Consider the following 12,184-nt stretch of genomic DNA (forward strand, 5'->3'; position numbering starts at 1 on the left):
GTCGAAGTCGCTGCCTCCTGTGTTGTCAACTGTATGAGTGGCTTCGCTAGATATGCATACTGGGGAATCCATTGTCTGCAGTAAGAAGTGAGGCCAATGAAGGCCCGTACTTCCTTTTGTGTCTTGGGCTGTGGAAGATGTGCAATTAACTGGATACGGTCAGGTGTCAACTGTCTACCCCTCTTGGACAGCAAGTGTCCAAGGTATACCACTTGCTGGGCACAGAATTGCAGCTTCGAAGGGGACACTTTGTGCCCTTTCTCGGCCAGGAAATACAAGACTGTCAGTGATGCACGCTCGCAGTCTCGTTCTGTCCGTGCCGTGATCAGTAGATCATCAACATATTGGAGCAGTGCAGTGTCCGGATGTATTGGGACACTAAAGAAGGCGTTCTTGAGATCGATTACAGTAAAGAACGCTGCTTCTGAGTCAATAGCAGTCAATAGTGAAGAAATGTCTGGGACCACAGGGTACTGGGGTATTATGCATTTGTTTAATTCCCGGAGATCAATCACTAGTCTGTAGACCGGTGGTGCATTTGGGTCAGTTTGTTTAAGAATTGGAATGATAGGGGAATTAAATACATTGGAGTCGGTTTCTACAACCACTCCTTGTGCAATGAGCTCGTCAACAATTTTCAGTAAGGCCACTACAGCATCAGGTGGTAATTTGTATTGTCGGATTCGTGGCAGTACAACTCCTTGCTTGAGTGTGACACGGTATGGTGTAATGTGCATACAACCTACATCAGTCGGACCTTACGCCCATAAATGCTGTGGAACATTCTGTAATCTTGGATCAAAATCTCTCAACACATAATGTCCTTTAAAATCACGTAAAAACAATCTCACTCCTTCCGGAGAACAACAAATCACTGCTCCTAGAGCTTTCAACGTTTTTATACCAAGCAAGTTCTCTGGACATGATTTCATAAGCAACAAATCTGTAGTGCGGGACAATGGACCAACTCCTAGGGAAACCGGTTTCGATACTTCGTTAACAATAGGCTTTCCTGAAAATCCCAGGGAAACATTCTGTGAGCCTGAGAGGGGTGCCCCTGTAACCTCGTCATGACTGATGGTAGTTCTGCTCGCCCCTGTGTCAATCAAAAATTTTCTGTCTTTCCCTAATACCTGACTATGTACATAGGGACCCTCTTGATCTACAGGTACCTCAATAAGGGGCAAGCCAACCTCCCTCTCTAGGCTGTTTCATGAGTACTGCTGATAGTCTGGGTAGTCTGACTGTGCATACTGGTACATTTGTTGCGTGACATGTTGTGTGGCAGCAATGGGTTGGGGTTGGGGTACAGCTACTGTCTGTTGTGCGTTCTGTGGAGGTTGCGTGTTCTGCGGGATATTTTGTGGAATATGTTCTTGTCTAGGAGGTCGCGGTCTTTCTTTCGTCTTGCCCGTAGCGATATTGTGTCTCAGAACGGCACATTCGTTTATATAGTGACCTGGCTGTTTACAGTAATTACAGTTCCCTTTAACAGGAGCTGCAGAATGACCGGGCGGTGCCGTACCCCTTTTCTGACCATCCGCGGGGACGGACTGAGCAACTAGTACTTTCATTTTCGTGTCTTTTATACGTCTTTGTTCGCGTTCGTGTTCTTCTCTAATTCGGTTTTGATGGTACTGTAACATTTGTAACATTTGGGAAGGGCTATTTGCTTGCCATGTACTCTCAACTTTCAGCACTCTATTTTTAACTTGTGGTAAGGAATTCTCTACTAATTTGGTCACAAAAAGATGTGGGTATGATTCACTACTTGTCTTCAGGCCGCTATTAATAATGAAACATTTCTCGAATCTGGAATAAAAATCACTAGTGTCTTCATCTTGTTTCTGTTTGCAGGCTGAGATAGCATCCCAGTCTTCCTTTTTAGTAGCTAGTAATCTTGGCAAAACCTGTATTAATAACTCGGGCAATGCTCTGGCTTTTTCCCCGAGACCAGTACCAGGGACTTGTGTATTATCTTCGTGTTCTAATTCTGCCCAATCAATCTTTTTCTCTCCCACCTCCCACTCTTTTTCTTTAAGTTTTTCGTAAATGCCTGCTGGCAACAGTACTTTTAACATTTTAATAACATCGGGATACGTATACTCCCCCATGCGGAGCATATCTTTTAATTCACGGTGGAACCCTCCTGGATCTTTATCGTGACAGGGCACTAATTTTTTAATTTCCAATAGTTCTATTTTCGTTAAGGGGGTGTAAACAAATACTCGTTCAAGCTCACCACCTGTTGTCCGAACGGGATGAACTTCTCGTAAAGGATTCAGTTTGTCCATGTAAAAAGTCTTTCGTTCTCGATTAGGGACAGGAACGAAGTGGGGAGTTAGGAAAGTCATGTATCTATGTTGTTGTTCCAATATTTTATGAATTAATTCGGTACCCAAACCTCTCCATCTAGCTAAGAGTAAATCTTCCAATAAGTTATATAAGGGACCTGGATCAGAATGCTGACTCTCATATAGTGTAATGAGGTGCTGGATCATATACATACCAGCTAGTCGCTGTTCGTCTGGGGAAAGATTAAAAAATGTCTGCGCTACTACATCATCTTTATATATGGTAGAATTGCTAGCCCATTGAACTGCTGACCGGGCTAGTTCCTGTTCATGCAAAGTACTAAGCTCACTACTCCCTATTCGTTTTTTCAGTTCTTGGTCAGTGGCTTGGAATATGCGTTCAAGGGAATAGTGTTCTGGTATGGGAGAGAGAGATCGTTTCTTATATTCTAGGCGTATGGGCCTATCAAAAGGCCTTGCTCTACCTACGTAACTTATTTTACTGATGTCCGCTGGAGCTACATCCTCGTCCTCTGAAACTTCGTTGTCTTCTTTCTCAGTTTCATTCTCGTCGGCTTGTGCCAAGGCCTGGTCTTTCTCACGTATGTCAAGAATTTCCTTACGAATTTTCCTGTACATTGCCTCTACACTACTTTGTTTATCATGTTTTCCGACCGCTATGTTGTCACTCCAATTTAACATACGTTTAGTTACTTCTCTGTGTGGTTGATCTTGTTCCCTGATCAAACAATTTATCAAGAACTGTAAAATCATGCGTTGAGTTTCCACCTTTCTGTGTGCCATGGCCTCCTGTATACTTTCTGGTCCCTGGTCCCTCCCCCGTTCTAATGAAGTTATATATCTTGTCTAATTTCTCTCTCATGCCTGGTAAAATGATCAAATAATCTGCAACGCATCTTAATCGTAGTGAGTGTAAGACCAATGAATCCTCACCCGGTACTGGATCATATATACAATCAGTAAGGTTCTTTCTAAGGGTTGCGTATGTTGCTTTTGGCGTCTGTTCCAGTGCTAAGTCTCGTAATGATACTCGTTTTAATTGCGGAGGGGTGGAGAAACCCCCTCCCGCGGCTCCTAAATGTGAGCCGCCGGGGCTTGCAGGCAGTACTGGCACTGGTAATGTTGGTGCTGGTAAAGTGGGTGCAGGTAATGTAGGTTGGTCCTGGGTTACAGGTGGATTAAAAGGATTGCCAGGACCAGTGGCTGAAGGAACAGTGGGGGGATCGCGTCATTAACAGGGTTGTGAGGATGAATATTTGGAGGAGGATTCGTATTAACGTACTCTAAGTAGGAAGAAAAGAAAATATCCGCTGCGGTCTGTTTATGACGAAGTTTAGTCGGGACCAATGGTGGCGGCAAGTTACAGGGTACTTCCGGGGTCACTTTGGGTAGGCCCTCGGCAAGAACGGGATACATGCCTTTAATAAGGGCATTTCTTTGTCTGTCTAATTGTTCTGCTTTGACTCGTTCACCTTCTTCTAGTAGTTCTCTTTCTTTGGCTTTTTCAGATTCTTCTCTACTTCTCTCTGCTTTCTTGATTTCTTTCTCTGTTCTTCTATGCGCTTCTTTACGCCACAATTCTATGGCATCTTTCTGAGATTGTCTGGCTTTCTTTTTCCACAGTGCTTCCTCTACTCTCATGATGCAATCAGCATCCCATGCCCCTGAGACAGGCCATTTATGTTTCTCCTCTAGATCCTTAGTATAATCAACCCATAAATCTAAGTACAGTATGGCATCTAAGCCGTGTTTATGGTACATAAAATGTCCGGGAGTGTCCCTAGGCGGGACGGGAACTGCCTCTTCGAGTATCCCTTTCCTGGTTCCTATCTGACGTAATTTCGAAAACAGCGGCATGTTTAAACTGACTTGAACAATAACACAATAAGCACAATAATAGACTACACACAATCTTTCATACCACGATATTAAAACATTTTTGACACAGATGCTAACTAGTACATAGAATAACACAGCTATTTCATTAATCCTAAAACACAATACTATACTGGATACACTGCTAGAACAGTACAGTCATACCGGTCCCATAAAGAGACACGTCATACCGCATCCACCTAAGTGGACACGTCTATACCGGATCTGTGTACCCAGACCCGTCTTGACCGGGCTCAATTTAATGAACCCGTCTATATGCGTTCCCAACATCGGTACTCACCGGGAAGCAAAACTGAAGGCCTCGGAAACTTGATACTGGACTGGACAGCTACGGCTTCTTGCTGCGCATGCGCCTCGGAACAGGTGGGCCTCGGGATACCTCGGACCTTGCTCTCTCGTCTCGGGCTCTGGTCGGGATAGTCCGCAATCCTCACCGCCTCGTGTGGATGCCTGGTCGCAGTCTCCGTCTCCTCCGTGGGCCTGAGGGAGTTAGCAGGAAAACCCGCGGATGTGCACAGAAAGGAGTCCGTCACGGCTATAGAAGGGGTCGGGGGGCTGCGCCTACATCGGCCGGCGCGTGGGGAAGGGGACAGGTCCCTGTTCTGGCGCCAGATTATGTGGTAAATTAAATTACCTATACATTTTTCTATACATTAAATATCAATAGGAATAGCTCATAAAATGAGAGGCAGAGTCCGTGGTATCTGAGTCATACGGGCTTTATTCCAATGGCTCGAGCCAGGGGAGAATCGTGTTCCATCACCACTAAGGTTCAGGAAGGGATATCACACTTTTTATTGACATCACACAATATATATAGTAAAATCACATAATTGTAATGAATACAGTAGGCGTAACACTCCAGGCGGAGCAAGTGAAAAGAGAGAGATAAGAACATATGGGCGTAGAAAGAGGCGTGTAAAGAGGCGTACACTCGGCATGTCATAGGAGTGTCACAGGTGGGTGGATGTATGGAGGAAATCTGCAGGGTCAGCAGAAACCTTTGCTCGACATGCGCGCGCAACTTAGTCATGACGTGTAATTGACGTGTAACTGGGGAGAGCTGGGGGTTGCCTTTAGCACTAGTAGAGGAGTCTGGTGTCTGGGATGTCAGAACGACCTGCACCTATAGCCTATCTGATATCTTGTGTTTGGAGGATATATTATCTGAAGTAAAAGGTCTCTCGGGCAGAGGCCGTTCATCACTAATGCTAGTGCGTGCCTATATTTCTCGGTGCATTACGTGGGGGCATGGGCCTACTATGGCAACGGGTGCAGTAAATTACTTGCAAGAAGACAGAAAGGCCGGGCCCTTTGCTCTGCAGGCGGGAATATGTTTACCTATTTCACTAGACTGGAATGTGTTTTCACGGAGGCTGAACAGATAACTGTAGGCATAATACCATCTTGGCAGGCAGGCTCGGCGGGGCAGGAAGTAAGGTAGAGGTCAGGGATGCATACCTAAACTGCAGCTTTCTGAGACAGAAGAGGCTCGGAGCCTCAATTCAGGGTCTGGCTCAACTGGGCCACTAAAACGTGTGCTTCGCGTTATTTAAACGTGTACCGTGTAAATGCATTGGAAAAGCAGGCCTTGGTGCAGAATTAACGTTTCACTCAGGGAAGGCCTAATAACTGACATGTTAACGTTAGACGAAAATGCAGAGACATTATTGTGCCAGGTACGGGGAAAGAATTACATGGTAACATGGACATACATGGAGCATAGGTATATGGATAGGGTGTGAGTGGGGGACACATTGACCATACAAACATTTCTATTTCCTCAGTTTCCAATGTCATGCCTGCCTTTGTGCATTTGAGAATGCAGGAAGTTCTTAAAACGGAGTATGATGTGTTATTATTAAACACATTAAGCATGGGCGGAAAATCCGTTTCGCTCGCGGATTTTGCGGATTTTCGGTAAATTCGCAATCCGCGAGATTCGCGAATCTCCCGCAAAATCCGCAAATCCGCGAGCAGCGGATTTTGCTCGCACTGTTCGCGTGAGTTCGCGGCTTCCCAGTACAACTTCACGCCCCGCGAATAAGCGCTAAATTGCAGAAATACGATTTTAGCAAAACTGAAACTACTTACCAGGTTCAAAAGTTCAGGCTCATCATTAGTAGCCATTTCCTGTAGTGCTTCCTGAGGGGCCCCTCCAGAGTTCAGTTGCCAGTTGCAACTATTATGTGACCCTGCTCTGAACCTCAGAATAGTTACACATATGCCACAAAGGTCCTGAATTACAGATAAGGGAGACAGGCAGGAGCCAGGCTGGAAGTTCAAATCCATTAATCAGCCCCTAATTCATTATTGTCAGTTGGGGCAGGGCAGGTGTTGTAACTAATTTTGCAACAATGAAAGCACTTAGCAAGTGCAAAAGATCACTAATCAGGAAGCACTAAGGAAGCAGGTGCCAGCTAAAAAAATATTCAGTGACACATTAATCAGCCCCAAATTAATTCAGGTCACTTGAGGCAGGGAAGGTGTGCTTGCGTTGCCACAATAATGTACACTGACTGGACAACCAGAGGGTGCTGTGATGAAACAGAGGGTGGCATGGGTGGGCCAGAGGGTGGCATGAGTAGTCAGAGAGTGGCAGTGGTGACAGAGAGTGGCAGTGATGAAGAAGAGTGTCTCAAACAGGCTGGACACGTAGAAACAACAAGTTCGCGAAACTTGCGACCCGACAGGTAAGTTCGCGTTTTGCGAAATTGTACAAAACCCTTGCGAACTGGCAGAAACCCGCGCGAACACAAAAAAAAAATCCGCAAATTCGCGAGAATTCGCGGATTTTGCGGATTGCGAGTTCGCAAATCTGCAAAATTCGCGAACGCGAGATTCGCAAAATTCGCCCATGCTTAAAACACATCATTGTTTTTGGTGATCTTCTGCAGCTGACACCAGTGAAAGGACAACCAGTGTTTAAACTGCTTACACATGAAGATACCAAGAAGTGCCTAGGGAGCATTGGCAACGTTAACATATGGTTAAACTTCAGTTATGCTGAGCTGCGTGAAAATATGCGTCAGGCAAAGGACGAAGATTACAAGAATATTCTACAAGATGTTAGAATCGGGAAAGTGACTGAGCGTGGTAAAGAAGCTTTACATGCACGCTTACTGTCAAATTTATATCCAGAAGAAGACGTTTTGCCAGAGGATATTTTTCAGAAAATTACTGTGAAGAAATCTGGAATATGTTTGATGCCAACTCTTGCAGAATGTTCCATCTTCAACAACAAAATGTTGAATTTAGAAAAACAAGAGATTGTGAAACTGGAAGCTATTGACAAAATAGAGCATATGGGAGCAACAATGATTTTGTCAGAGAATTTGAAATCTAAATTGGATTCATTAGAGAAGACTATATCTAAAACTGCGGGTTTTGAAAAGACTTTGAATGTGTGCTTAAATAGCCGAATCATTTTGAGAAGGAATTTACATGTTGAAAGAGGTCTGGTAAATGGATCAATGGGTAATGTTGTTGATTTTGAGAAATACAGAAGTAGAGATGGAATTGAATTTTTAAAAATTAAATTTGATGGCATTGAGGAAGTACAGCTAATTGGTCGTTGCTCTGCTAGGTTTTTGCTTGTAAAAGACTTATATGTTCGCCGTAAGCAGTTTCCTGTTTGCTTGGCATATGCGGTGACAATTCATAAATCGCAAGGTTTAAGTGTAGACACTGCTTTAGTGAATATTGGCAGTTCTGTATTCAAAGAGGGTATGGCTTATGTAGCATTGTCACGAGTCAGAACTTTATCGGGATTGTACTTGATTGACTGTGATGTCACAAACATTTGTGCGGATCTAGATTGTGTTAAGGAATACAATAGGTTAAGAAGAGAGTATGCGCCACATTTGCCTCAATATCCTTTGTTTGAGAAACATGTGGTAGGCCGGAAACGAAGAAATATCAGTAATAGTAGTGAGGTTGTAGCAAAAAGACCAAAAGTCGATGAACCAAAAATTGTAAGCAGGAATAAAATGAATTCTGTTGAAGATGTTGTTGGTTTTAAATTTGAAAATAGTTCTGGTGTCAACTGCTATGCTAATGTAGTGGTTAATGTTCTCTTTTCACTAGAGACTTTCAAAGAACAGATTGTGAGCAATTCGGAACAAAGTTTATGCTGTTTGTTGAATTCTGTGTTAGAGAAATGTAGTGGTGATAGAACCAGAGTAGAAAGTGTGTCTGAAATTTGTTTTCTATTAGACGAATGTTCAGGTCAAACAGAATTCTCTGAAAATATTCAGCAGGATTGTCAGGAGTTTTTAATGTATATGCTTGATGTATTGCAAGATGAGGGTGTAGATGTAGATTATCTATTTGGCCTTTCTTATCAATGGCAGCATGACTGCGAGAACTGTAGGCTATCAAGTACTACTAGTGTAGACTCAGAAAGATTTATATATTTAACTTTGCCTGACAGTAAATCAGTATCCTTCAATAAGCTAGTAAAGGCAGCCGATCAAAACATGGAGTGCAGCCAATATAAGTCTGGAATGCTGTCCACGTTAATTTTATGAAGTAATGGCCAGTATGTCATTTTAATGTTCCAACGATGTAGGCCTGATGGAACTAAATTGACAACTTTAATTAATAATTTTGTGGCTTCGTAGTTGTCAATATCAGGAAGGACTTTTATAACTACTGCAATTATATATCATAACGGTCCTTCAATTAATTCAGGACATTATACAGCTTATTTGAAATCTGGAAACGGTTGGTCATTCTGCAATGATTCTGTTTTAACTTTCAAAAAAAGATTGCCTTTCCACCTTCAAAATTCTTACCTGGTGTTCTTACAACCAAAATTTTAGGAAAGGAAGCTTGGGATTTGTTTAGAGGAATTTACAGAGGTTTTAATGGCTCCTACTATATATGGCCTTGTGGCTAATTGTAGTACAGAGCGAAAACTGTTTGTTTTTATAAGCAAAGTCAAGCAGCAGATCAAAATAAGGAGTAGAGGAAATGTAAGTCTGCAATGCTGTCCACATTATTTATGGAAACTTATGGATGAAATGTCATTTTACAATTTCAACTACATAAACTTGAAGAAAATAAGTTGTCCAGTCTAATTAAAAATGTTTTGGCTACACATTCATCGATTTCAGGAAGAACATTTGCAACTGCAGCTATTATATAATATGCTGGTCCTTTGACAACATCTGGATATTACACAGCTTATTTGAAATTTAAAAAATGGCTAGTCTTTCAGCAAACATTACCAATTGAGTATGAAGCAATGTTGCCTTTTGACTTGATTTTTGAAGTCAGAATTTAGGGTAGGTAATTGGACTATAATGATTCGAGGTGTTCCTGTAACTTAGTGTGCTGTTTCAAATTGCTTTGTATGTCTCAGTTTTCTTAAAAAAATTGAGTTTATCTTTCGTAAAGTGGCGGGCAGAAAATAGTAACAGCACAACAGAGTATAAGCTGTTCATAGGATATCCTTTGACGTCATAGAAAGTAAGTTACTTTGGAGAAGTTCCTATTTCTGCTTATTTATATTATTTGGGTTTTTTAAACACAATCATTTTGATTGTGTTTTTTTCCCCGCTGTTATATGATGAATACCTTCAACTCACTGTTTTTAGTGAAATTTGATATTTTCTGATAACAGCAAAAATAAACCATTAAATATGTTTAATTAATTTTCTACTTTGAATTGTGATTTCTAATATGTATATGGATTGGTGTGGCTCACTGGTTAGAGGCGGCAGACCCAGAAGCAGAGGTTGTCCCGGGACCAGGGTTCCATTCCTGACGCGGCAGGATCTTGGGCCATGGTCAGCGGACTCAATAATTCTCGCCTCGGTGCCTACTCTAACCATGGGTCCCACTCAGCAACTTTGGGCAATAGCTTGCTTAATCTCTACTAACGGCCCCATCAGCGCCGGGGATGCCTGGCTTCACCTTGGGGATGCCCAGGAGGTACTATCTCACAGGGAAAGCCAGGATGGGTTCCCCAGCGGTATACAGTGCTGGGACGCCTCTTTGCTGGGGCAGCTGTGCGCTTTACTAGTATACCACATTTAACATTTAACATTCATTTTGTCTTATGCTCACTGTTTTTTTACCATCTTGTATTAATTTAAATTTTTTTGTTCTTTCTTACACAGATTAAAAGTATGAAAATGATAATACTGTACGGTAATGACAATTACAAGGTAAGCGTTTAGTACTCTTTACGTTACATGTCTATCAGATTTAACTTTTATTACTTCCTCTGCTTCTTTTTTTAACCCTTAGTTTCCTGTCTTTGCTACTTCCTTCATTTCTTTTTCTATTACTTATTTATACTACTCTTTTCACTTCTTTTATCAGTCCCTCTTTCAACAGTAACTGTCTGTTACTCCCTCTATTTTTCTATCTTTTCACATTACTCTCTGTTTATTAACTCGTCTTTTTTTTAAAAATATTTTTTTTACTTCGCTCCCGGTTCGCGTACCCGAACGCTAACCGGGAAGCGTATCAAAAGAAATAGAGGATGCTAGAGTGCTAAACATTCTAGCAATTGTTTTTAAAAGGGAAGGTAGTTCTGAAAAGAACTTTTTTTTATTATTTTTGATGTTTTATATTTGTTTTGTATTTTTTTGGAGGAAGGGAAAACAAAAATGATTTACTTCAAAGGGCTCAACAGGAGCAACAACAACAAAAAATTACTTTCTAGGACGTTTTGGACATTGATGATTTTCATATGATCTATTTATTAAAGTAATACTCATTCCTCCGCATGAAATTAATTTTCCACACTGTACACAAGTGAATCTCATCTGCCCAAAGTTCTTTTGCAGATTTGGAACCGTTTCCCTTGCCTCTGACTCACTTATTGCTAAGTCATTGGTGGATGTTTTTGCCGGTCGGGGGTTATCCACCAAATCTCGAAATTGCGCTTTGGAATAATTAGGAGGGTGCCAAGTCTCCATGTGCCGATGCATGGTATGATTACCAAAGCTATATTTTTTTTCGGTCCTCTCGAGAGTGTTTTTTTGAAGATGAGGCAGGTAACGTACCTGGCATTAACTTTCTTTTCATGAGAAGGAAAAGAAAAAAATTGCCAGATAAAATTCACTTTCACACGGGACGTTCTTGGCATTTCTTTCAGAAAGCCACTTGTCTCTTGCTCCTGTTCCTCGTCTTCCTCTTCTTCTTCTTCCTGGTCGAAGATGACCTGGCTAGTCGGTTCTTTCTTCTTTGGTGGTGGTGGAGGTGGTGGAGATCCACCAGCTGCAGCTAATAGAAATGCCATGTCTTAGCAAACAAAAACAGGTCTTTCTCTCATAAAAATGAAAGTCGGAGTGAGGAAAAAAGGTGGGACTTTCATCATTTGAGAAAAGAAAATGTTCTAAACCAATGAAAAGTGTTTGTTTTACGTCATATGATCAAGCGTTCCATCATTAGGAAACTAAAAGTAAAATCAACCAATGAAAAGTTTTAGTAACTAGTCACATGACCTGTTATGCTTACGTTCCGCGTTCCGCGCCACGCCTCGGATCGATTCTGGGGCTTTACGTTTCGCGTCTTGGTTCGCGTTCCAGAACGCTTCCGGGTGCGCTAACGCAGTACGTCATAAGGGGCATTACGTAGTAACGCGATATGTTGCGTTTACGGGACGCGTCACGATGTGCCTTTCTAACGCGGTATTTGCACTAACGGAACGTTTACCGGTTCGCGGATCGGCAACGAAACAAGAATAAAATAATTTAAACTATAATATAAATTGAATTAAAAAAATATAATACAAATATATATAAAATATATTTGTGAATTAGAATAAAAATATATGTTACAGCTATAGATATTAGCTTTTAAAAAACCAATGAAATTCACTGAAAAAACCATAGGTTATAGACCATATATAGTTAGGGATTAGCATTTACAAAACCAAGAAAATTCACTGAAAAAACCATTGGTTATAGACCATATATAGTTAGGGATTAGCATTTACAAAACCAAGAAAATTCACT

This window comes from Lissotriton vulgaris, chromosome 3_1 (genome assembly GCF_964263255.1).
Source record: "Lissotriton vulgaris chromosome 3_1, aLisVul1.2, whole genome shotgun sequence".
Classification (NCBI taxonomy): Eukaryota; Metazoa; Chordata; class Amphibia; order Caudata; family Salamandridae; genus Lissotriton; species Lissotriton vulgaris.